Source organism: Copadichromis virginalis, linkage group LG23, assembly GCF_057382275.1.
Source record: "Copadichromis virginalis isolate Kocher_CV1m ecotype Utaka linkage group LG23, C_Virginalis_male_GT1.1, whole genome shotgun sequence".
NCBI classification, from domain to species: Eukaryota; Metazoa; Chordata; class Actinopteri; order Cichliformes; family Cichlidae; genus Copadichromis; species Copadichromis virginalis.
Window position 1 is genome coordinate 6,733,273 of NC_140639.1, and position 21,949 is coordinate 6,755,221.

General features: G+C 38.4%; 1 pseudogene across 1 annotated transcript; it reads right to left on the bottom strand.

Annotated features, from left to right (window-relative positions):
• Window positions 1-1,395: 1,395 nt before the first annotated feature.
• Window positions 1,396-21,835, bottom strand: LOC146680136 (cytochrome P450 2J2-like; annotated as a pseudogene). The gene is made up of 9 exons (XR_014917861.1): window positions 21,590-21,835; window positions 16,165-16,327; window positions 15,930-16,079; window positions 15,235-15,395; window positions 9,538-9,714; window positions 8,516-8,654; window positions 8,246-8,425; window positions 2,641-2,782; window positions 1,396-2,290 (listed from the first exon to the last, which is right to left on the bottom strand). The product of XR_014917861.1 is annotated as a cytochrome P450 2J2-like (transcript).
• Between the last annotated feature and the right edge of the window lie 114 nt (window positions 21,836-21,949).

Sequence of the window (21,949 nt, forward strand, 5' to 3'; positions counted from 1 at the left end):
AATACTTTTGCAAGCCACTGTAGTACCCTTATCTGTATATATTAGTATATCCGTACATCTGCCTGTAGTACATCTGTATATTTGCTTAACTTATCTGTATGTAATCTGCTCTTATTGCACTTACTATTCTTGTACTTCTTATTAGATGCAAACTGTATTTCGTTACCCTGTATTCATAGCTGTGTAATGACAATAAAGTTGAATCCAGTCATAATCCTAATCACTTTGCAATATGTAACATGTGCAATGTTATATATTACTGTATATATAAAATCCATATTTATTCTTGAGTATGTACTTAGCACCGGAGAACTGTGCACTTTTACCTTTTCCTTTTTGTTCTTTACATGTTTCCACTGGGCAGAAGTTTCTTTCAATCTCATTGTACATAGATCTATTCTATTCTATGCTATGCTATTCTATTATATTATCAACATAGCACTTGTAGCTAGTGGGACATGATGATTTGCTTCTTTCTGCTTACTGTCTGGGATGGAAGATGACAAAGAGTTATTAAAAGTGGGCCAACATTTCTCTACAACTATGTGAGAGACAAGTCATACAGAATGAAAATATTTAAAGTTACTGTTGCTAAAGATAGTTTTTGTTTTTTAAAGTACTGCAGTGTCCTGTGAATCGTTTCTTTTCAAATCAAATCAAATCACTTTTATTGTCACATCACATGTGCAGGCACACTGGCACAGCACATGCGAGTGAAATTCTTGTGTGCGAGCCCCACAAGCAACAGAGATGTGCAAAACACAACAACACAAACGAGCAAAATACGAGAATTGCCAACCTGAAACTAATAAATATATGTACAATATATAATAGTGTATGCATTTCTGGATGTGTATACTAAATGTTTTTCTACGTGTGTGTGTGTATGTGTGTGTGTGTATACACATTTTTACAAATTAAATAGTAAAAAATAAAATATATAAAAATATACAGAGTTGAGACATGTGCAAAACAGTGGCATTACTGTACAGTGTGTAGTGCATAATGTTTAAGTTCCAGTAGTGAAGCTGAGGTGTCTATGAAGTGTTCAGCAGTCTGATGGCCTGATGGAAGAAGCTGTCTCTCAGTCTGCTGGTACGGGACCGGATGCTGCAGAACCTCCTTCCTGATGGAAGCAGTCTGAACAGTTTATGGCTGGGGTGACTGGAGTCCTTGATGATCCTCCCCGCTTTCCTCAGGCAGCGCTTCCTGTAGATGTCTTGGACGGAGGGAAGCTCACCTCCAATTATCCGTTCAGAGCACCGCACTACTCGCTGGAGAGCTTTGCAGTTGTAGGCGGTGCTGTTGACATACCAGGTCCCGGTATCTTTTTCACATAACTGAATGCAAAGGCAGTTCGTTTAAAAAAAGTATCCTTTTCTAATAGCAAATGGGTATTTTTATGAAGTAATTTATTGAGATTGAAATCTCCTTTACACGTGAGATTCAACAACAAAAGCATAAACAAAGTATCAGTAAGAAAAAATAGTTACAAGATGCTGTACTGAATCTCCATAGACAAGGAAGGACAATATGGTGCACTGACCACTAGTTATGCAGGTGAGGAAGGCATCTCACCTGTTTAACTTCTCTCACGGAGAACCATTTAAAAAATTATATAGATAAAAGAAGAGAATTTCAAAAGTCCATCATCTCAAAGATGGACTTGTGTGAAGATTTGCTGGTTTTCTGCTATTATTTTCAGATTTTCATTCTTTTGGTAAGTGATCATTTTAAAAAAGTATTTTATATGTGTAATAATCTCTAAATAAATTATTTACAGGTTCAACAAATCCAATGTGCAGAGAAAATATCATAAGTACGACGTTTTGGTGATTCCCTTGAGAGGTTGTAATGGTCTGTGGATTTTATTGCATCAGGATTATTTTATTTGTGAGTCCATATTTATTCAGAAAAATCATGCAAAATTAAAATACGTTCAATTTCAATTTAAAATATATATTACTTATTAATTACTTACACTAGAGCGCTAGAGATAGACAGAGAGAACAGTAAAGCAGATATTCTTTATGCATTGCATCAAAAACAATAGCAGAAGACAGTCATTGAGAGCGCAGAGAAACAGACATGCTCAGCTGAGGATAACTCGTGCTCTAACGTGGCACAGCACACAGACGATAAGGTTTGGGACTGCGTGTGAAACCCAAAATGAAGTCCAGACTGGGTTTCTCTCCAGCAGGTGCAGTAACTGAAAACTTCTGCAGCAGGGAGGTGAAAAACAGGAATAACTCCATCCTGGCCAGCTGCTCCCCAAGACACACACGCTTACCTGAGAATACACAAGACTACATGTTTGAAATACATAATTTACTGGGTTTCCACGCTAATCACAGCTTATAAGAGCTATGTATTCATTTAGATCAACAAATAAAGCACAAGAACATTTAAAAGCACACAATTTAATGCAAGGAACAAGCAGCAGAGTATCTGCTAATCTGTATCTACTTCACCACTTTATCACTGTATTGAGTAGTGTAAATATGATTATGCTACAAATAATCAAAATAAAATATTACATATACAAAAAGTTGACCATAAGCAGCAACATGTAGCATTTTTTTAACTTCTGCCTAAAACAGCATTTACCAGAGTTTTAAAGGATTGCAACTGATGACTAACCTGCAGAAAAGGGAATGAAGGCCTCCCTCTTCCTAAATTTTCCATCCTGGTCCAGAAAGTGTTGAGGGTTGAAGGAATGTGGAGTTTCCCACATAGACTCATCATGTAGAACAGAGTGCAATGGAGCCAAGATCTTGGTGCCCTGAAAAATACCATTTGTTCAAATTGCAGGATTTGAACTTCCCGTTGGCTACAGTTCTTTAGCATCAACACTTGGTATTTGAGTATCTGAGTATTTGAGTTGTAACTGTTCTTTGCTCTGTTTCCAGAGGTGGGAAGTAACAAAGTAACTTTATTACTGTAAATAGAATTTTCAATTGTATTCTATTCTATTCTATCCTATTCTATTTTATTTATATAGCGCTAAATCACAACAACGGTCGCCTCAAGGCGCGTTTTATTGAACAGTAGATCGTACAATAATAGATACAGAGAAAACCCAACAATCATATGACCCCCTATGAGCAAGCACTTTGGCGACAGTGGGAAGGAAAAACTCCCTTTTAACAGGAAGAAACCTGCGGCAGAACCAGGCTCAGGGAGGGGCGGGGCCATCTGCTGCGACTGGTTGGGGTAAGAGAAGGAAAACAGGATAAAGACATGCTGTGGAAGACAGACAGAGGTTAATAACATGTTTGATTCAATGCAGAGAGGTCTATTAATACATAGTGAGTGAGAAAAGAGACTGGAAAGGAAAAACTCAATGCATCATGGGAATCCCCCATGCCTACGTCTATTGCAGCATAACTAAGGGGGGATTCAGGGTCACCTGGTCTAGTTTTCAGGTATCTGTATTTGAAAATTTATTCTTCTGACAACTTTTTACTTTACTCCCTACATTTTTAAACAAATATCTGTACTTTCTACTCCTTACGTGTTCAGAAAATGCTCATTACTTTACGTTCAGAGTTATCATTTATAACGTTTATACTCAGGGGTTAAAGTTGGCCGGAACTTTAATAAGGCAGGTATCCGTATGTTGTGTTGGCGGTACTTCAGCATCTAGCTAGTGCTACAGATAAGGAGGATGCATGAAGCGAGTGTTTTTTAAGTTGCATGCAATTTAAAAATCAATGTTTCTATCAGTCTAAGTAGCCTGAAAAGAAAAGTGTCTGGACTTCTTTAAGTTTCCTGGAAGACGTTTCACCTCGGATGAGAAAAAACCTTCACAGACAGTTTCTATTAGTTCAGCAAACATCAGAAAACACACAAGCTGTTTGTGTGCACTTTGTCGCACAGTGCGTTCATAGCTAAAGGTCAAGTTGATGGATTTCACAGGGAGAGAAGAGAATGAGAGCTAACTTCACTGGGAGATAAAGATTTGGGAAGACAAACTCGACAGGAGAGGAAGAATAGAGGTTAGATTTAAAGCTGAAGACTGCACAGTGACTCTTAAACAAAAAATTTAAAGCTTACATGCAATGTCATTATTTTAACCACATGTTGGAACAGAGCAAACCTAACCTACGAACTCCCTAAATACAGACAGCATATAGACTGCCCCACCAGGGACAACATCATACTGGATCACTGCTACACCACTCTAAAAGATGCCTATCGCTCTGTGCCCCGGGCAGCTTTGGGACACTCTGATCACTGCATGGTCCATCTTATTCCAGTTTATAGGTAAAAACTCAAACGTGCCAAGCCTGTAGTCAAAACTGTGAAGAAGTGGACTAACGCAGCAAAGCAGGAACTGCAGGACTGTTTTGACTCCACTGATTGGACTGTTTTTGAAGCTGCATCTGAGAACCTAGATGAGCTCACGGACCCTGTGACATCATGCATCAGTTTCTGTGAAGACGTGTGTGTGCCAACAAAGACCTTTTGCACATACAACAACAATAAACTCACTCCTTAACTCCAACATCTTTGTAAGGCCAAGGAAGACGCCTACAGAAGTGGTGACAGGGCCCTGTACAAGCAAGCCAGGAACACACTGACCAAGGAGATCAAAGCAGCTAAAAGCATCTACTCCCAGAAGCTGGAAGAACGGCTCTCAGCCAACGACCCTGCGTCAGTGTGGAGGGGCCTGCAGGAAATCACCAGCTACAGACGCCCCCCACCCACTATTGAAGCAAACAAAGACCTGGCCAACGAGTTAAACACTTTCTATTGCAGGTTTGAGACGGACAGACTCCCACGCCCCACCCTCCCCTCCCCAGGGACATTGCTTCAGATATTGACCCCAACACACCTTCCACCTCTCCCCCCTTCACCCTCCCCCTCCCCAATCCAGCCTCAACGACCACCCCCACCCTCCCCAATCAAGACTCAACGACCACCCCCACCCTCCCCAATCCAGACTCAACGACCACCACCGCCCTCTCCAATCCAGACTCAACGACCTCCACCACACCTCTCAACCCTCTTTCCTCCTCCCTGAAACTCAGAATACACACTCAGGATGTGAGCCGACTATTCCAGAAACAGAAGCCCAGGAAAGCCCCCGGACCAGACAGCGTCTCACCCTCCTGCCTCAAAACCTGTGCTGAACAGCTGGCTCCCATCTTTACTCGCATCTTCAACAGATCCCTGGAGCTGTGTGAAGTTCCCTCCTGCTTCAAACGCTCCACCATCATCCCTGTTCCCAAGAAACCCACCATCACAGGACTGAATGACTACAGACCTGTCGCCTTAACGTCTGTGGTCATGAAATCCTTCGAACGACTGGTGTTAGCCCATCTGAAAGACATTACAGGCCACCAGCTGGACCCTATGCAGTTTGCCTACCGGGCAAACAGGTCGGTGGATGATGCAGTGAACATGGGGCTGCATTACATCCTACAACATCTTGACCGCCCAGGAACTTATGCCAGGGTCCTGTTTGTGGACTTTAGTTCGGCTTTTAACACCATTGTGCCTGAACTTCTTTCCTCCAAACTCTCCCAGCTCAGTGTGTCACCAGCTACCTGTCAGTGGATCACCAGCTTCCTGACAGACAGAAAGCAACAAGTGAGGCTGGGGGAGATCACCTCTGAAACCTGGTCCCTCAGTATTGGTGCCCCTCAAGGATGTGTCCTCTCACCACTACTGTTCTCCCTCTACACTAACGACTGCACCTCCAAGAACTCGGCTGTCAAACTCCTAAAGTTTGCAGATGACACCACTGTCATTGGCCTCATTCAAGATGGTGATGAGTCTGCATACCGGCAGGAAGTTGAGCGGCTGGTACTCTGGTGCAGTCAGCACAATCTGGAGCTGAACACTCTTAAGACTGTAGAGATGACAGTGGACTTCAGGAGACATCCCTCAACTCTGCTCCCCCTCACCATACCAGACAGCCCTGTGTCAACTGTGAAGACCTTCAAGTTCCTGGGTACAACCATCTTCCAGGACCTGAAGTGGGAGACCAACATCAACTCCATCCTCAAAAAGACCCAGCAGAGGATGTACTTCCTGAGACAACTGGGGAAGTACAGTCTTCCACAGGAGCTGCTGATCCAGTTCTACACTGCGGTCATTGAGTCTGTCCTGTGCTCCTCCATCACAGTCTGGTATGGAGCAGCCACTAAACAGGACAGGAGCAGACTGCAGCGGACTGTACGGGCAGCAGAAAGGATCATCGGCACCCCCCTGCCCTCCATCCAGGATCTGTACCTCTCAAGAACCAGGAAACGGGCAGGGAAAATCATCACAGACCCCTCACACCCTGGACACAGACTTTTTGATCTGCTGCCCTCTGGCAGACGGTACAGAAGCCTGCAGACCAGGACCACCCGACACAGGAACAGTTTCTTTCCCCTCGCCATCTCCCTTCTTAACAGTTGACCTGTCACACTGCTCCCACTGCCAGACTGCAGCTGCACCTTATGTACATTTTGTAGTATTCATTCCACCTCATTCATTTCCGTATTTTATGTATATAAGTTTAGATTCGTTATTTATAGTTGGTTTACACAGCTTTGTGTATGTATGTGTAATGTGTATATATAGACACGTGTGTGTGTGTGTGTGTGTGTGTGTGTGTGTGTGTGTGTGTGTGTGTGTGTGTGTGTGTGTGTGTGTGTGTGTGATTTACATTACTGTGCTTGAGAGCCACCATCTACCGGAACCAAATTCCCTGTATGTGTCTGCACATACACTTGGCCAATAAACACGATTCTGATTCTGATTCTGAACTGTGTATGATGTGTTTTGATAAGTTATGTATTTTCATTGTCGTAAAATGTCCTGCAAAACAAACTAACCTATATTAACTTTGTGCTATTCAAATGTTGCATGGAAATACTGGGTAGTTTTTTTCCAGGATAAACAGGTTAGTTTGCATTACAGGGCTGAATTTACAGTAAAGCACTGTGTTGGACTGGTGCACAGTAGCTGTGGTGCTCCTGGTCTGATTTAGGTTACATCAAGTGTAGCAGCGACTTTGCATTTTAGATGATCATGCTTAGATTACTTCACTGAATTTAAACTTTATAGCAACTCTGTATAAAGTGTAGGGGGATAGACATCTGCCAGGATGGATGAAAAAACACATCTACACTTGTTGTGTAATTATGTAAATCTACAGAGAAGAGCAGGTCAGCTGATCACATCATGTACGCTAAAAACCTCCTGGAGCCATAGCTGGACTGGCCATCAGATCATGCATAGCAGGCATCTGCCCGGTGGGCCAATGGGGAGTTTTTGTTTTTATGGGCTTTTTTGTGTGTGTTTGTTGATTCGGTTTTTTTGTAACAGTATAAACAACGAAAGGTGGTGGATGTTAGGTTTTGTATTGTTGATTGTCATTTATGCTTAGAAATATTTAACCATATACACTTAGAGGTGTATAATCAATTGTGTAGTGATAGGATGTGTGATCTTTAGCAGGCTACAAAGGCTTGGTGTGAATGCACACCCACATCCTAGGAACATAAGAGAGGTCCTATCTTCTCTTTGTTGATATATGGTATAGCAAACACACGTACATCTCTTTAAGTATAAGAGCCTTTTGTTCAGATGGACCCGCTAGACTCCTGGCACCAGCTTTGGGGAGTCTTCACAGGGTCACATCTTGACCTCACACACACACACACACACACACACACACACACACACACACACACACACACACACACACACACACACACACACACACACAATTCTTTGTTCACATGTATACCTATGTAAGATGTTATATGTTAATGACCCTATGCATATTCATGTAACCACAATAAAAGGAGTGCTGTGGGGAACCTGGCTGAGAGTCTGACGGAGGTCAAGTGGTGGAACGACACTTGGCTCCATGCAGGTCTCCCTCATGCATGAGTAACAAGAAGAACTTTGCCTACTTCGTGTCTTGCTTGCTGTGTAATTATATTGTCCTCAACGTTCCAGCGAATAGGTTCAAGCTACAAACCTGTGGACTGGCCAGAAGCTGGCCGATGTGTAAAATGTAAAAATAACTCAGTTGTTTGGTGGTGGCTATGGCGGAGCTTCCACTGAGCTCAGCAGGTGGATGAGGGAAAGGTGGATAATAGTGGAATTGTAAAGTGCTTTGAGTGTCTAGAAAAGCGCTATATAAATGCAATCCATTATTAGTATGTACCTTTGACACATCTGATTATCTCAGAGTTTTTCTTTTTAACTGGCACACATTTGTTACTGGTTGATTGTGTACCTTTGGGATTGAGTACTTATCCAGAGCTGTGTTCTTGTTTGCCATGCGAAGTATGTTAAGTGGGGCAATATTTCCACTTCTCTGGATTTCATGAATAACTGCATCAGTGGTTTTCTCTGTCACTTGTAGACGGCTGCCTGGATGAACCAACCACAGCATCTATCTCAGCTTGGACTTTCTCTGCACACACAGAAAACAGGAAAATAAGTGTTGTGCACAGTTGACTAAGCTCACAAATATTTATCCCTGATAGATATTACCCTGACACACCTTGTATATCAGGGTAGTGAATCATATATAAAAGTCCCCAATGTAAAGTAGTAGTTGTGGTTTCAGTTCCAGCACTAAACAGGTCCATTGTGCAAGCCATCAAATTTTCGAGATAAAACCCAGAATCTTTATCTTCCTTCTATCAATGATACAAGAGAAAATTGTTATATTTGATTATGTACACAATATAAATACAAACCATCTTATCAAAACGTTTTGTAAAGTAAAGAATAAAATTTTTTAAATTCCCCTCTCGCCCCCATGAAGGTGCAGAGATCTTGGATGTTGTTCCTGGTATCTGCTGGAGCCACTTGCTTTGCTCCGGGGTCACTGCACCGAGTGCACCGTAACAGTGCAAGATCAACAGGACCCTAAGAGCCTTCATCAGGAACTCAACGGGGATGTGGCGAACAACACTAGAGACCAACAGGATCTACCAAGGAGATGCACTGTCCCCACTGATGTTCTGCATAGACCTAAATCCTCTCAGAGAGGTAAGGCTGTCAGAACGGAGGGGATCACACTACCAGAAGGAAACATTGCAGACACTGAGGACAGACCACCCCCTAGGGTGGTTGAGAATGACGGAGCTAAGAACCTGTGGGACTTCCAGATACATACAGACAAAATGGTGATGGTTAACCAACCAGACATAGTAGTTGTAGACAAGCAGGAGAAGATGTAGCAGAAGACGTACTGATAAACGTACCAATGACAGTAACATCTCAAAGAATGAACACCAAATACTGGAGAAGTACCGGGGGCTCAGAGAAGAGCTGAAGAAGGTGGAGAGTGAAGGTAACAGTGGTCCCAGTGGTAATCGGAGCACTAGGTGCAGTGACTCCCAAGTTAGGTGAATGGCTCCAGCAGATCCCTCTGTCCAGAAGAGTTAGAGTTAGAACCCTTAAGCTCCCAGCCCTCTGGTAGAGGACCTGAGCTTGAAGGATAGACTACTTGCAGAGGCGAGAGGGGAATTAATTTTTTTCATAAAAGCAAATCGAGATAGACATTAAAACACTAACCTCTCCCATTTCTTTGAGAAAGGAGTCAATGTAGTCTCTTGGTGATGAAGGGTCAAAGTTTTCCTGGTGTTCTTTGATCCTAGTTTCTACAAATTCAACTAATTTCTTTGTCAAGATAAATATCGTCTGGTGTGATCCAGGCAGCCACTTCATCAGCCAGGGTATTGTATTGTACATCTGCAGAGCAGGAAGACAGTAACCAGATTATATAATTGACTGGCCGTATTAACATAAGCAATAATAAAGATCATTATTACTGTGTGTTCATGAATTTTAGGTTTGAAACCTGCAGCTGTATCATTGCAAGAACGGCCCTCCCAGTATGAACCCGAGTGGCATTTTGTTATTGGACTTCTGGTCTACTCTCTTTATAAGAGCTTAAATGCTTTTTTTAAAATAACTTTTTTTAAGCGTCTCCCAACGCAATTCTTAGCATATTTTGGTTCCTGCAACTGGTCCATCGGGTTATTGTCTCCCCAGATCAACTTCTCTTGTGCTTTTGGAAATCAGTTTTCATTTTTCCTATTTGTGTTTTCCTTTTTCCTGTTTCCGTTGTGCTTTGTTTGCTTTTGCAGCCTTTTTGTTATTGCTGGTGTTTTCTTAAGTTGCAGTCCGTTTGGCCTCTCAGGGCCACCATATTAATGTAATAACTTAAAGGTGGGATAATTATTTAGTTGAATTAGTTCATGTATAGGTAATTAGGTAGGTCATTTGTTTGTTTTCATATTAAGTGTGTTTATTATTGGATGGCACCTCTATACAGGGCACAAGTTGGGCATGCACCAAGAAAACAAAACAAAACAAAGAAAACAAAAGGGCAATTTAGTTAAGAGTGAAGTCACACAGCTTTGTGACCTGTCCGTCTCTCTTCATTTTTAAAATGGTTCGAACATTTTAGTGTGAAACATATCACTGCCACAATGTTTGTAAACAGCTCGGTGTCAAAGTAAAAAAGGCTCAATGAAGTTTATTAAAAAGTCTTTTTGTATGGAGCGCCAGGACTGCCACAATGAATTAATTAAATACAGCATTAAATATTTAATTAAATGTGGCAATAATTAATTAAAATTGGAATTAATTAATTAAATAAATAGTTATGACACATTTAATTAATTATTTATGTATTTCACATTTTAATTAATTATTGACACATTTAATTAATTATTGACACATTTAATTAATTATTTAATGATATATTTATTTTTTTCATTTTGGCAGTCCTGGCGCCTGGCTCTCATCTTGAAATAATTTTATCTGCTACACTTTTAACAGTGTTTTAGCCGCGAATGTCGCGCCATATGTCTGGTCAGGTTGTCAACATAGAACATGTTTTCAAAAGTGCTCAGATGTTTTCAGAGATTTCACTAGCTCTGCTAACAGTTAGCATGCAGAGTGCACCCAGGGGGTTACGTTAACCGGTTTGTTTACATATTCCACTCTCCGTGTTCCACATGTTGCATTCGCAGATTCTCATTTTCACCGAACGATCGTCTCTTTCCGCCTGGTCTTGTGTCTCTGTGCTTCTGTAACATAAAGAACGAGCTGACATTTTTCTCACGAAACCAGCGATCAGCTCAACAGACCCTCAGTTTACCTGCATGCATCCTCCTCCTCACCTGTCAGCTGTTTAACACCTGCTGCTAATTCAAGAAACACGCCTACGTTACCTGGTGATAGTCACAGTTTAACTGGGCAGCCGGTGCTTGATATAAAGCAATGTCAGCGCATTTTTCTGCACAAGATAAGTAAATATAGTGTTTTCCCCGAGCGCAGAGCTGCTGGAGCTTGTTTCCTTACAGAGCACTTTATAGGCGAACAGCTTTATCAGCGGCTGATGTCCAATCACCGGCACACAGCTTTCAAACCTCAGCTGAGTTTTAGCTCTCAGTGGTTAAACGCTGGACTTCATTCACTCAGGTTCTGTCTGTCAGGTCACGTTTACTTCGCTGTTTTATTTACAACTGAGCAAATCGGTTTGGCTGAGGTTAAAGTTACGTTTCATAACTGCATAGTTTCACAGACGTTTAATGGTTCACTGGCACATGTGTTAGACTGAACTATCATCTAAATATCATCTGTTTTTTAATAGTTATTCAACTGTATTCTAAGCACCAGCTGTCTGTTAGAATGTGATTTTTTCTCTCTCTCTGTTGGCAGAGGTATAAAAATGCGCAGGAAAATCTGACGTGCATGGCAAACTTCACCGATGATATTTAGGGAGGAATAAACACACATCAAACATAAATGAACCATTTGCCTGTCTCCATAATTGAGATCATTTTCTCTTTATATGTCAACACTCTCTCTCTCTCTTTTTTTTTTTTCTTCTGCTTTTTCGGTCATGTTATGTTTACCTGTCAAAGGCTTGTTACAAACTATGAAACGCATCGTGCAGACTTCTGGATGTTAGAAGAAAACTAATACTGCTCATGAAGGAGACTAAAGGCAGGAAGGTGTCCTTTAAAACTTAACATGTTAATAGGACCTCCCTATTTATATCACAGTTTATGATATAGCACATGTATTTCAGTAATAGCCTACTGATTTCAGTGTAGTGGTGAACAGTCACACAGCTCACGTGGGCGTTATCTGTGATACTCCTTAACTATAATTTATCCAAGTTAACTTAACCATTCAGACAGTTCTTTTGCAATGAAAAACATAAACACCCATGCTGCCGGTAGGTTTCCTCAGTGCCAGCTGTTAACATTATAGCTGCTTATGCAGTAACCATGGTAACCACGGACTCTGAGCGGCTGGATCGACGGAAGTCAGACAACAATTTTACACGTATGATCTTAAAACAGGACACAGCCACTATACGTGCTGGCCTCATATCAAATGTGAAGGCAGACTGAGTCTATGTTTGACGTTTTTTTATATCTAATCTTCCTTTTCAAACATTTAAACAGCAGCGAGTCTGCAGCTGAAGGAATACAAACTCAAATTGTCGGAACAGGTTTGCTCGTTTCTTGGACTCATTTGGTGATTTATTAAATGTATAATTGTTATTCTAATCTGCTGCTGAGTCTCTTACACTTTTCTTTATGCTGTATATTTTCACGTCTCTGGAATAGTTGGCAGTTAGATAGTCAGCTGAGAAACTCTGTGCTAACTCATGGAGCTGAGGATATCGTGGATATGCTGACCTCGCTCCGTGGTGTACAGGGCCATTTACCCTCATGATTAATATTCACAATAAAAATATTAGCCGAACATCATGAAGTCTGTATGTGTTTCATAGTGTCGAACAACCTTTGTACAGTTAAAGCCAGCAGTTACTACATGACAGAAACACCAACGTTATCTCTTTTAAGCGTTTATACACAGGTCACGCTGATTACTGAACAAAAACCCAAAGATCAGATGTTAAACAGATTTATTTGCTCTCTCTCCTCCTTAAACATGTTTTTAATGTTAGTTATAATTCAGAATTGGCGACTGAAACGCGTAGGACACATAAGAACATCAGGAAATAAAACACCGATAAATATAACCTCAGTAAAAGAAGTCAGCGGGGGTTACTACAGCTGTGTACCGGGGCCTGCGCTTTGTCGGTGGGATTGCTTGCGAGGCGAGCGGGTCTATCCCACGCTTTGCCGTGAGACTGGGCAGACATCTCCGAAATCATCGAAGCACTTTTGCAAAGAGGCTTTATCTTGACAAACCGACCAGACACATGAAGATTAAACCACTACATTCTCGGCTAAAAAAATATTAAAACGGTATTTGGTGACAAACAAACAGGGTTTTTCAAAGTTCAGTTCTGTTAGCTTCCACATGCCGGTTGTTGTGTGCTAGAAACAATGGCCACCAGGCCAAAGCAATGGTTTTGACTCGATCAGCGTTAACCCCGCCCCCTGAGTTTGATGGGTGAGGCTGACAGATAAAATTATTTCAAGATGAGAGCCAGGCTCTTAGCTCTTACTGGGACAGTGGCGCAGCTGCCCCTCTGTGGGTCTTCCTTGGTCTCTTGTGTTCTGGGGGCCTCTGGATGTCTGGAGTTTTGATCTCCTCCATACCTGCTTGATACCATAAAGGACAGGGCTGTGGCTCCCCACACTCCCTAGCAGATCTTTACATGGAGAAACCTTTGGAATGCAAGCATGCTGATCCACACAGGTATGCACACAGGTGTACACATGGATATTCACAGACGCGGACTACAGCTTTCTTGGCTGCTGCCTCAAAGCACACTGTGCATTGTCTATCTTGAGTGTTGCACAATATCGTTTATTATTTAGTAACTATTGATATCTATGGCTAGCTAGTTTATTGTGATGGTGCTTTTTTTTTCTATTATTATGTTGCTCTTTGTTGTTCGCTGTCTCCTCTGGGTTTTTTTTCTCCATACAGGTGACCCAGGAGTTTTTTTTTGTTTTTTTTGTTTTTTTTCTCTCTTCCCCCCCTTCTCACCGTCTCTTCTCCCCTTTGGTTTTCTTTCATTCTTTCCCCCTGTCCTATCCCACAGTTATGTCTGTCCCGTTTGCAACTGAAAATAAAATAAATTCATAATTATAATAAAGGTCAATCAAATGGACCAATATGGCAAGGCCATGATGATCCACTTGGTAAAATAAATCCGCTTGGCATCTTTCTTGGCCTCAAGACAACAATTCTGATGGCTATAGATCCAAACGGGACACAAAAAAAAAAAAAAAAAAAGATGAGAGCCAGGCGCCAGGACTGCCAAAATGAAATAAATAAATATATCATTAAATAATTAATTAAATGTGTCAATAATTAATTAATTACATGTGTCATAACTATTTATTTAATTAATTAATTCCAATTTTAATTAATTATTGACACATTTAATTAATTATTTAATGGTGCATTTAATTAATTCATTATGGCAGTCCTGGCGTTCCATAGGCGCCAGGACTGCCAAAATGAAATAAATAAATATATCATTAAATAATTAATTAAATGTGTCAATAATTACGGAGCCCCGCAGGGGACATGGGAGAAAAAAAAATTAAGACGGACTTTTGCGAGATCTCGCAAAACAAACTCGGGATCTCGTAAAAGTATTGCGAGATCTCGCAAAAGTTTTAGCCGCATTCTTCGGAGGCCGCCAGCTCGAAGCCGACTGGGAGGTCGAGGCACGATGTGCCGGGAAAGCGGTGTTCCTCCCGGCTGTAGTAGGTCTAGACCTCTCGTTAGCTTCGAGCTAGTGGGTGTCAGATCTCCAAAAATGTCGGAGCACTTTTGCAAATATGTGATGTCTTGTAAACCGAGCAGGTATCTGACATTTACACAACTACATTCACGCCTCAAAATATCTTAAAAGTGTATTTTGTGACCCAGAAAGAGTAATATTACAACTAAGTAGCTGCCGCCATTGTTGGAATTCAACTTTCGCGAGAAAGTTTTGAGAGATCTCGAGTTAGTTTTGTGAGATCTTGCAAATGTTTTGCGAGATCTCGCAAAAGTCCGTCTTAATTTTTTTTCTCCCATGTCCCCTAATTAATTAAATGTGTCAATAATTAATTAAAATGTGAAATACATAAATAATTAATTAAATGTGTCAATAACTGTGCATTACAAGTGTATTTCACTTGTAATGCACAGTGGTGAAAAACCGCCAAGTGGACATCACAGCAGATAGATATGCAAATTGATTAAGCACACATTTACATCCAAGCCTGAGACTGTAACTAGAAGTACATGAATGTGTGAATAACATGCACTCACCCGTACTGTCAAATTTCCATGTAATCGAACAACGTCATTCATTGTCTGGAGAATATGCTGGAATTGCTTGTCAGTGTACTCAAATCGATTGCCGAACACCAAACAGCAGATGATGTTTGAGACTGCATTATTAATCAGGTTCTTAGCATTAAAGGGTCTGCCTGCAAAATGAGGAGAAAAAACACATTCATGAAATTAAAAAAATTAATTAATTAAATTAAAATTCAAATACATAGTTGGGAACAAAGGGGACCTTGAAAATTGCAAGTGAAATGCACCTCCAACTCTTACCCAAGGGTGTCAAATAGACTTTGGTGTAAAGGATTAGGGAAATGTCCCGAGTGTTTCAGAACATTTCAGCAAATAATTGTGAATCTTAGCAAAGAATTGGAGCTATATCAATAACACTAAAATCAAATGAACAGGATATAATGCATGTCAACAAGTGGAGAAACAGAGTGGGTGCTGTTTTTAATGTTTGGCCTCTGATTAGAACTCCTTGTTAAAGCATAAATCAGGTGATGAGCTACAGGTAAAGAAAAGTGGGACAATTATTAAGGAAACCTTTTAGGCCATGTGCTTTAGTACTGTGAACCTTATAAACATGTCAGCAATGGTGAATTATATTTAAATTTTATAAACACACATACTAAACATAGATAACATGTAACTATATTGTTTTTTTTTCTTTGTGCCTTGCTGATCTGTGAAAGCCTCTGTGAGATACTGGCACTCCTGCTGGATGGATGACTCCAGGGTCTTCTTCCCCAGACCAAAGTTCCTGAATGTGTGAAGAACAAATCTCCTCTGTTGCTTCCAGGGATAACCATTTGACATCACAAGACCTTTTGGAAATAAAAATTAAATTAGACCTGATGTGATCAGTTCAACCAAGTTTTTGGAATTTTGGAGGGAAAATGCCAACACTACCTTTATTCCCAATAATTGATTCAAATATGGGTATAATTGGGCGATCCACGAAGTCTTCTCCTTGGTGAACCAGGGCTTCTTTCACAAGTTTGTAGCCATGAACGACCACAATCCTACCACCAAAGAGTCGAAGGCTGAAAATGTTTCCATATTTCTCTGCAAACTGAACACAGACAGTATATTGTTGTTTTTGGAGCAAGATACATTCTGAGGAGGCTATATATAATAATAATAATAATAATAATAATAATAATAATAATAATAATAATAATGATAATAATAATCAAGGTCACCTTACAATAACACGTGAACAATACCATAAAAAAACATTAAAAAATATATGTATATATTTCATTTCATTTCATTTCATTTTTATTTATTTCACACTTGGTACTACAAATCAAACAAAACAACCACATCTTCTATCAACAAAACACAACAACCATGTGTGAAAAGGAGCAGGAAGAAGAAAATATTCTTATTAAACCCTGCCCCCTATCTACCGTCGAACTTATATCACCGATGGGCACCAAAAATCAGGAACAAACTAATATTGACATTTCTCTCCGGTCGAATCCCAAACCAACATCACATTCATTCGCATTCTTCATACTGAGTTATCGTTTTAAACATATAACACTTTTTAAAACATTGTAGATTTATACAATTCTTTAAATTATAATGAAGTGAATTCCACAGTCTTATACCCCTAACCGTTGTGCTCATTAATCTTTGTGTAGTCCTGGCTAACTGATGTTTAAAATAAAATTTCCTTCTATTCTCTTCTCCCCTTGAACACATCAAAAATACTCTTTGTAACTTAAAAGGCAAAATATTATTTTTAGCCTTAAACATAATTAATAATGTCCGTAATTTCACTAAATCTCCTAATTTTAATAATTTTGATTCTATAAATAATTTGTTTGTATGTTCTCTATATTTAACATTATGAATTATTCGTATAACTTTCTTCTGTAATAGGTTTAAAGGTTTTATGGTATTCTCATATGTATTCCCCCAAACTTCAACACAATAGTTGATATATGAAAAAAACAAAGAAAAATATAAAATACGCATTGTTTTATAATTTAATAAATCTCTTATACTACCCAGAATATAAATACTTTTGACCATTTTCTTTCTAATATGTTCAATATGAGATTTCCATGTCAAATTCTCATCCACTATTACACCCAAAAAACGAAATTCAGTAACTCTTTCAATCAATTCTTCCTCTATAAACATAATGACTTTATCCTCCTTTACACGATTGCCAAATATCATATATTTCGTTTTTGTCAGATTCAAAGATAATTTATTTACATCAAACCATTTTTTTATTCTTAACATCTCAGAAGTCATAATTTCAACCAAGTCTTTCAAATTCTCTCCAGAGCAATAAAAATTTGTGTCATCTGCAAATAAAATCGAATTTAACCTTTTAGATACGTCACAAATATCATTAATATATAAATTAAAGAGTTTAGGTCCCAAAATAGAACCTTGAGGAACACCACATACAATCTTCAGTCTTTCAGAAGTATTGCCAAAATAATAAACATATTGCAACCTATTCTCTAAATAACTCATTAACCAATTCAATGCTACTCCTCTCACTCCATGGTTATACAATTTAGAAATCAAAATAGAATGTTGTATCGTATCAAAAGCTTTTTTTAAATCAACAAATACTCCCACTGTGTATTTATTATTATGTGTTGCAGATGAAATATCTTCAATAAAAGTCAACAACGCTAATGCCGTTGACCTATTTTTACGAAATCCAAATTGGTTTTCATGTATTAGTTGATATTTTTCAATAAAACTATCAAGTCTTTGTGCAAAGAGTTTTTCTAGCAATTTTGAAAACTGTGATAAAAGAGACACTGGCCTATAATTGTTAAAACTATGCTTATCTCCTGATTTATATAATGGTATTACTTTTGCCACTTTCATTCTGTCAGGGAATACTCCTGACTGTAGCGAAAGATTAAAAATATAACAAAGAGGAGTACTTATACAATCTATTGTCTTTTTAATTATGACCATGTCTATACCTTCACAATCAGTAGATTTTTTATTTTTACAATTTTTTACGATTGCTACTATTTCTTTTATGGTAGTATCGGCTAAGAATATGGAATTAACCATTCTATTATCACCTATCCAGGCTTCCTCATCTCCTGGATCATCATTTTTCCTGATTAGATTTGCTAAGGTAGGTCCAACATTTACAAAAAAAGAATTGAATTCGTTTGCTACTTCGGTCTTATCTTTAACAACTTGATTATTATTAATAAAATAATTAGGCCGAACTATGGGTGTGTTCTTATTACCCAATACCTCTTTAAAAATATTCCAAATGCCCTTAATATTATTTTTGTTTTCCTGAAAAACTTTATTATAGTAATCTTTCTTAGCTTTCCTCAATATTAATACCAACTTATTTTTATATAGTTTATATTTCATTTCCGCATTTTTAGTTCTATATATTATATACTCCCTATATAAATTATTTTTCTTTTTACACGCATTTGCAAGACCCTTAGTTATCCAAGGTTTCATATTTATATTCTTTTTCTTATGCTTAAATGATATCAATGGACAATGTTTATCATACAAGGCCAAATATATATTTAGAAATACTCCGTATGCAATGTTGACCTCATTAACATAAACCTCCTTCCAGTCCGTTTCCATGAGATCTTGTCTAAACCTATTAATTGCTTCATCATTTCTTAACCTTCTATAACTCACAAAACTAGCTTCTTTCTTTCTTTTCATATTTAAATCGAAAATAAAAAAGACTGGTAGATGATCGCTTATATCATTTATGATGAGGCCACTTTCAATATTATTCTCCAAACTATTAATAAAAATATGATCAATTAGTGTTTCTGATTTATCCATTATTCTACTCGGCTTTATAATTAAAGGATAAAATCCTTTACCATATAATAATTCAAAAAAATCTGACGAAGCCTTATCATTTGTCACTTTACAAAGATCAATATTATAATCACCACACAAACATACAGTCTTATTTCCCTTAACCTTACTCAATAAATTTTCTACTGCTTCTGTAAATAACTCAATCTGTGATCCCGGTTTCCTATATATACACGTTACAATTATATTACTTCTCTTTTCTATATCCAATTCTACTGTCACAGACTCCATTAAATCATCCATAACAACAGACATACATTCAACTTTTTTACATTTCAAATCACAATTAACGAAAAGTGCCACCCCTCCTGCCTTTGTCTTAATTCTATTCACAAAGTACAAATCGTATCCTTCAATACAAAAATTACAACCCTTATTCTCATCTAACCATGTTTCAGACAGAGCAATTATTTGAAACTTGCCTCTCAGACTATACAGAAAATCTTCAATCGAAGCAAAACTTCTATAAAGACTTCTGCAGTTAATATGAATTAAAGAAAATGTATTGGCTATATCAACCTTATCCCTGAATTGCTCCTCTGTAAAATAATCACATGTGACATTAATTGTATTAAGCACATTCCTTTCAGGGTCAATACCTACTTCAAAATCATATGATTTATAATCTGTGTCGTCAAACATAATGCATAAATTATTCTAGCGCTATCTATTACCTCATAAGAAAGAGAAGGAAACAAAAAAGAGAAATATAATAAACATGGTAAAATAAAATTTCGACATAAACAGTCATAAACGTATGAAGGCAAGTATAAAAACTGAGCAGGTAAAAGTGGACTAAGACAGATCAGGTGTATGCAATTCTAAATAGATGAGTTTTGAGACGTGATTTAAAAGTGGTGAGACAGTGTGTGGTCCGGAGAACAAGTGGAAGTGCATTCCAAAGTCTTGGGGCAAAACAACTAAAGGCTCTGAGTCCAATGGTAGTCAGGTGAGCAGGTGGAACTGACAGAAGGGAAGCTGAAGAAGAGTGGAGTGTACGGGGGGGAGCATGTATGGAGAAGATCGGATAGATATGGAGGAGCTAGGTTATGAAGCGCTTTGAAAGTGAGAAGCAGGATCTTGAAATTGACACGGAGGTGAATTGGAAGCCAATGGAGCTGTGTTATATGTTCAGTGGATCTAGTTCTGGAAATAATACAAGCAGCTGTATTTTGAACTAACTGCAATTTATGGAGGGATTTATGAGGTAGACCATAGAGAAGAGAATTACAGTAATCTAAACGAGATGTGACAAGAGCATTGACAAGTATGGTGGTACTGTGTGGAGTGAGTGAGGGACGAAGGCGGTTATTATTACGGAGATGAAAGTAGGAGTAGTATATATTATATATATTCATATTTTGCAATTTATATAAGAAAAGGTTTTTGTTGTTTTTTACTTAATATCAGAACTGCTGTAAGCTAGTAGGCCACAGTTAATTTCTTCTGAGATTAATAAAATATCCTTATTCTGCATTCAGCAGAGTGGGGAATTCAGAACAGCTTTGGCAATAAGACAAGTTCCTATAGTTATGAAAATGTCACTATATCAGGTGTTAGCCTACCTGTAATGAGGCCGTTAAGTTAATATTCAGTTAAATAGCTAAACTTGTGAGCAATAAATACCAGTTCAGTGAAGGGTTCAATGAACCTCTTGGGTTTATTGAACCCTTCACTTTACCCTCATGGGCACGGGAGGAAGCCAAATGCAATACAAATACAAAGTATTTCTCAATCATTTCACTTCTCAGTAGAATTTTAGTAAAAAACAAACAAACAAACAAACAAACAAACAAAAAACTAAGATAAAAAGTAAATAACAATTTCCAAGCAAGAAAATGATAATGATAATTTTTTTTTGGTTAAACCAACAGTCCAAACCTCAAAGAAAGAAACTAAAAAACTATTAAAGATTATTGCCCATTGACGTAAATGTACAATTATTCCATTTATTTAAATGGACTAATTCAGTTTCATTTCTAATGCAGGATATACTGGTGTACATTTGATTTAAAAAGTTTGCTAAATATAGAATAGAATAGAATTCAACTTCATTGTCATTGCAAATACACATGTACAGAGCAACGAAATGCAGTTTGCACCCATCCATATATATATATATATATATATATATATATATATATATATATATATATATATATATATATATATATACACACACATGCATACACACACACACACAGTATATATCCTTAAACATGATACAGTTCCTTCAAGCCTCATGCTAGCTAAATAACGACTCTGTCTACTTCGGTGTAAATTATGCCTCCTTGCACTCCAGTGATTCATTTCACATGTTTGTTTCCTTTCACATTATTTTTCTGCTTTTATTATTAGTCAGTGAGCTGCAGGTGAAATCTGTATGGTTGAAAGAAGGGGGTTTTTTTTTTCAATTTCAAATGTTTTTTAATTTTATTATAATATAATAACTTTTTATTTAGGAATGGACTCATACCTCTGTTAACTGCAGGTGGAGTCTGGTAGATTGGATACGATGAAGGTCACCAATGAAAGGAAGAGCCCAGGGTCCAGGAGGAAAGTTTTTTGGCACTCTGTTCTTCAGAAAATCTGTCAACAGTAGAGAAACAGTCAAAAATATTAAAATAATTTTGCCATCTATCCACTCCAAGCCGAGAAGATTGTATATCAACTCCATATCTTCTCTTCATCTGTCCTGCTACAAGTGAACAGAGGACAAACACAATCAGTTAAACACCACTGCAAGGGCGTAGATTTGGCATGGACGGAAGGGACGTGTCCCTACCAACATCGAGCGATTATTGAATTGTCCCCACCAATAATTTGATCTCTTCGA